At 36.5% G+C, this 6,000-nt stretch overlaps 1 protein-coding gene across 3 annotated transcripts in view; it reads right to left on the reverse strand.

Annotated features, from left to right (window-relative positions):
* The window catches only part of LOC111332921 (uncharacterized), a 29,640-nt gene extending 25,406 nt beyond the window's left edge, over positions 1 to 4,234 (reverse strand). The window contains exons 1-3 of one of the 3 annotated variants that reach the window (XM_088759021.1): positions 4,162 to 4,234; positions 3,646 to 3,698; positions 944 to 996 (exon numbers count right to left, since the gene is read on the reverse strand). The gene's annotated coding sequence lies outside the window, so the exon portion shown is untranslated. Of the gene's footprint in view, positions 1 to 943; positions 1,081 to 3,645; positions 3,713 to 4,161 lie in introns of those variants that run through there. The other 2 variants (XM_088759020.1, XM_088759024.1) reach the window with 2 other exon arrangements.
* Between the last annotated feature and the right edge of the window lie 1,766 nt (positions 4,235 to 6,000).

Genomic DNA, 6,000 nt, shown 5'->3' on the forward strand with positions numbered 1-6,000 from the left:
GTTTTCATTGTGACCTCTTGCTGATATCTAGACATTCTGAGACTGCATATAATTATGGTGACACTCCACCCTTGGAACGAGAGTCTGATTTTATCCTCAGAAAAGATTCCGCTTCGGAAGAAGTATTCACTTAATGTCATTGAAGTGTTCACTTCAACAGCAGAATTTTTTCGCCTAAATCTTCTTTATTACCTTGTAATGGAACTATGGGATTGCTGTCACCTTTTGTTGTCTTGTGCAATTGTTGACGCGACACTCTAAGACCTTTCTTATACTTTCCTTTTTTTCCGCACTCAGTCCGCCGTTTTCTATACCATCTTAATTCGTAAAATTTCCAGAAATTCGTCAGATATCCTCTATTTCCTTCTTTAAGCATAATTTTGATAGTCTGTACGTTTTTATGAAACGCGGAGCGCGTCGGATGTATTCTTAGGATGCGTAACGCTTCTCCTTTTGCGGTTACTGCCTCATATATAATAGGAAGCGAAACCTCTATATTACAGGGGTGAGTAAGAATTTGGTCAGAATTCTTTTGTTACCATCAGTCATTCACTCATTCGACGAACTATGTGGCTTCGCCTCCCATAGAAGACAAAAACTAACGCAACATCAGTGGACCCTTCAATCTGCCCTTTCGTCGTCATGTTTAAACTGAGCGATAAGGCCTCAGCCTACCACGTAATTTTATCCGAATGAATATATTTTTTGCCAACCATACCGAACCACTTTTTAAGACTTTGTTTTAACATGGAAAGGCAAGTTCCAAAATCCGAAGACAATAAACTGTAAGGTTTTTTTTTTCGCAATGGATGGTCTCACATGCATGATATGTTGTCTCGATTAGGGATCTAAACCGCTATATTAGAATAACTAGCTTGAAGTTTTACTGACTTGGGCATGATGCGTTAATTTGAAATAAGAAAGATTAAACGAGAGGAAATACCTTTGGAAGGTGGTAAGATATACTCTTAGACCATCTCTCAGCGAAACATCATCCTGTTTTGAAAGTGAAACAGACCTTCACTATCTGTGACTACTTTCATTGTATAAGTGGGGTCCTTATATTTTAATTAGTAATGTATAGAACAGCATACGTAGTTCTTCGTCATTACCAGACATCTCTTGTCAATTTATATATTATCAGTTTTACATTTTTTGCGTCGATTAATATTTGCATTTGTCAAAACTAGGGACGCAGTAGTTTTTCCTGTTTACATTTTCAAAAGAGTAAAAAGGTAAAAAAAAAAAAAAAAAAAAAAAAAAAAACACCCTTAATCGAGAATACTCAGTTTCACTCAATCTTGGGTTTGACATAAATGGATTAGATAAATTATAAGGAAAACCTTGTTTTGTTTTCTTTTTCTTTGACTTACTAAAACTTCTTTTACCTTTACAAGGTACTGTGCAGGTGCTTAAGATACCCACGAAATTCATCTCAGTAATTACTACTACAGGGGCTTCGTACCGACTATCCTTAAAACAAACAATATATCAAAAGCCGTTTATGACTGGTAACTTTGTATTTTGTGAGCATTATGGCCCTTTCTATTGTGGTATGTAAAGGGTTGTAAGACCCCGCAGCTCGGAGAAAATTCATTTTCGATAATGATATTTTTCAATTTCAATATAAGTTATAATTAATATGCGCGCATTGCACGCCTATTATTATATGAAAGAAGAGAAAATTTACATAGAGACAATATTTCTAATAGGCATCATAAAATAATATAAAGCTTTTCTCTTCGCTTGATAGTCAATTATACCTAGTAGTGGTACACTTGGGCTGAATATCAGGGTCGATCGCTTGGTCTCGCCATGCGTTGTATTTTGGCGAAACCAAAATAAAAGAACTAGGCACATTTCTGTTTAATCAAAGAAAAGGCCTTTGTTGTTGCAACTGTTCTAAAGCTGATGAACCGCCATTTCCGATCTTCGAAACAAATCAGACGGTAAAGCCCTAGCCATGATTAACTGAGGAAAGGATCGTTTAACTGAACGAATAAGAATCTCAGTGTTCAAATAATAAACTTCAAATTTTATTCTACGCATAAACTCTTGACCAGGCTTCTCCATAAAACCATGAGAGCTATTCCAGTTAACTCAAAATCTTTGCGGAAATCATAGGCTGGAGACTTATTAAGAATCAAAACAAAAAAACTACTATATCTACTGGACGACAGGATTCTTCAGAGTAATATGGATAGCATTAGCTTATGTTAAAGTGAGAATTTTTCATCACTCGAAGGTAAAATTTGAATTCACGTGCCTGGCCTTTTCAAGTTAGAAAAAAAGGAGGGTCCCCGACAGGTTTTTTGGGATCCGGAATCGGGCTTATTTGAAGGCCGGGATCCGGGAGTTTAGAGTAAGAAAGCAGCGAGATGCGCAATTGTTATTATGAACGGGACACGGGAAGCGGCGATTTATAGCGGTGGGATTCGGGAAATTGTCACTTAAACGAACCATGAACCGTGAACCGTGAAGTCCGTTGACGAGAAATGATCTTCGTCCAAATAAGTCCAGCCTCCTAAGCAGCCGTTTTTAGGAGATTGCGTTTCACTTCTCTCCACAAACGCGAAATTGAAACGCGGTCCCCTAAAATCACTTGCGTGGGAGGCTAAAATTAGCCGCACAAAGGTTTGTTTTGACAGTCTTATCTGTGCTTGTGCCAGGTACACGGTCTTTGCCCTGCGCTGTTGTTTTCATTGTGACCTCTTGCTGATATCTAGACATTCTGAGACTGCATATAATTATGGTGACACTCCACCCTTGGAACGAGAGTCTGATTTTATCCTCAGAAAAGATTCCGCTTCGGAAGAAGTATTCACTTAATATCATTGAAGTGTTCACTTCAACAGCAGAATTTTTTCGGTTAAATTTTCTTTATTGACTTGTAATGGAACTATGGGATTGCTGTCACCTTTTGTTGTCTTATGCAATTGTTGACGCGACACTCTAAGACCTTTCTTATACTTTCCTTTTTTTTCCGCACTCAATCCGCCGTTTTCTATACCATCTTAATTCGTAAAATTTCCAGAAATTCGCCAGATATCCTCTATTTCCTTCTTTAAGCATAATTTTGATAGTCTGTACGTTTTTATGAAACGCGGAGGGCGTCGAATGTGTTCTTAGGATGCGTAACGCTTCTCCTTTTGCGGTTACTGCCTCATATATAATAGGAAGCGAAACCTCTATATTACAGGGGTGAGTAAGAATTTGGTCAAGATCAGAATTCTTTTGTTACCATCAGTCATTCACTCATTCGACGAACTATGTGGCTTCGCCTCCCATAGAAGACAAAAACTAACGCAACATCAGTGGACCCTTCAATCTGCCCTTTCGTCGTCATGTTTAAACTGAGCGATAAGGCCTCAGCCTACCACGTAATTTTATCCGAATGAATATATTTTTTGCCAACCATACCGAACCACTTTTTAAGACTTTGTTTTAACATGGAAAGGCAAGTTCCAAAATCCGAAGACAATAAACTGTAAGGTTTTTTTTTTCGCAATGGATGGTCTCACATGCATGATATGTTGTCTCGATTAGGGATCTAAACCGCTATATTAGAATAACTAGCTTGAAGTTATACTGACTTGGGCATGATGTGTTAATTTGAAATATAAAAGATTAAACGAGAGGAAATACCTTTGGAAGGTGGTAAGATATACTCTTAGACCATCTCTCAGCGAAACATCATCCTGTTTTGAAAGTGAAACAGACCTTCACCATCTGTGACTACTTTTATTGTATGGGCGGGGTCGCTATATTTTAATTAGAAATGTATAGAACAGCATAAGTACTTCTTCGTCATTACCAGACATCTCTTGTCAATTTATATATTATCAGTTTTACATTTTTTGCGTCGATTAATTTTTGCATTTGTCAAAACTAGGGACGCAGTAGTTTTTCCTGTTTACATTTGCAAAAGAGTAAAAAGGTAAAAAAAAAAAACATCCTTACTCGAGAAAACTCAGTTTCACTCAATCTTGGGTTTGGCATAAATGAATTAGATAAACTATAAGGAAAACCTTGTTTTGTTTTCTTTTTCTTTGACTGACTAAAACTTCTTTTTCCTTTACAAGGTACTGTGCAGGTGCTTAAGATACCCACGAAATTCATCTCAGTAATTGCTACTACAGGGGCTTCGTACCGAGGAAATACCTTTTGGAAGGTGGTAAGATATACTACTAGATCATCTTTCGACGACACATCATCCTGTTTTGAAAGTGAAACAGACCATATGGGACTACTTTCATTGTATGAGTGGGTCGTTATATTTTAATTAGAAATTTATAAAACAGCATACCTAGCTCTACGTCATTACTAGACAATTATTGTCAAAACTAGGAACGCAGTAGTTTTTCCTGTTTACACTTGCAAAGAGGTAAAAAGGTAAAAAAAAAAAAAAGAAGACCCTTCATCGAGAAAACTCAGTTTCACTCATTCTTGGGTTTAACATAAATGGATTAGATAAGTTATAACGAGAAACCTCTTTTGAGTTTTCTTTTTCTTTGAACAAGGTGCTGTCCATCCAATTACTAGTACTGGGGTTTCGTACGGACTATCCTTAAAAGAAACAATTTATCAAAAGCCGTTTATGACTGATAACTTTGTATTTTGTGAGCATTATGGCCTTTTCTATCGCGGTATGTAAAGGGTTGTAAGACCCCGCAGCTCGGAGAAAATTCAGTTTCGATAATGATATTTTTCAATTTCAATATAAGGCATAATTAATATGCGCGCATTGCACGCCTATTAAAGAAGAGAAAATTTACATAGAGACAATATTTCTAAATGGCATCATAAAATAATAGGAAGCTTTTCTCTTCGCATGATAGTCAATTATACCTAGTAGTGGTACACTTGGGCTGAATATCAGGGTCGATCGCTTGGTCTCACCATGCGTTGTATTTTAGCGAAACCAAAATAAAAGAACCAGGCACATTTCTGTTTAATCAAAGAAAAGGCCTGAGTAGTTGCAACTGTTCTAAAGCTGATTAACCGCCATTTCCGATCTTCGAAACAAATCAGACGGTAAAACCCAAGCCATGATTAACTGATGAAAGGATTGTTTAACTGAACGAATAAGAATCTCAGTGTTCACATAATAAACTTCAAATTTTATTCTACGCATAAACTCTTGACCAGGCTTCTCCATAAAATCGTGAGAGCTATTCGAGCTAACTCAAAATCTTTGCGGAAATCATAGGCTGGAGACTTATTAAGAATCAAAACAAAAAACTACTATATCTACTGGACGACAGGATTCTTCATAGTAATTCTCATAGCTTCATTTTAAGCTGCCAAATTAAGACAAAACCGAACGTCGATTTTAGCATTGCAAATGACCGTTGAAAAAATTCTCGCTTAGTTTTCGAGTTTTTTTTCTGCTCCGATAAAGTTTTTGGCATAAATCAATTGATATTCTAGATTTGAATATTTACATAGATATAGTTTTAGAAAGGATTTTTTAGTTCAGTCGTTGATCCATACTTGTCGCCATTCAAGGCTAGAGTGGCTTCTACTTTATTGAATAACTGCACTTCATAGCGAGAAAGAAGTAACCATTTTGAATTAGCTTCTTTTTGGAATAACAAAAATACAGGAAAGATAAAAAAAGCCAAAGTATATGTCAAGAAAACAATTTATCTCATAATTTTTTGTGGTAAATACCTTTTTTCACTTCCTGTCACTCTACTTCCTGGGTCTAACAACTCAATCGCGAGGATACAACATCTGCAGGGTGGTTACTAGTGTTAAGAGTTTATGTCAAAGATTTTGTCTTTCGAATGTTTTGTACTCATTGTTACTGTACATAACGTGATAAGGAGACACTTCTGTTGATTATTAATAGTTTTGTTTTCAGCGGGCTTTTTTATTGCTCCTCAGTTTAGAGCAAAATTTTGCAGACAGGATTATCATGGGCTGCGCATTTTTGACCATATCTCTGCAGGTTTGAGATCATTTCGATGGCTTAATGTCAATCAAAGACTTATGGTC

Source organism: Stylophora pistillata, chromosome 4 (genome assembly GCF_964205215.1).
Source record: "Stylophora pistillata chromosome 4, jaStyPist1.2, whole genome shotgun sequence".
NCBI lineage: Eukaryota > Metazoa > Cnidaria > Anthozoa > Scleractinia > Pocilloporidae > Stylophora > Stylophora pistillata.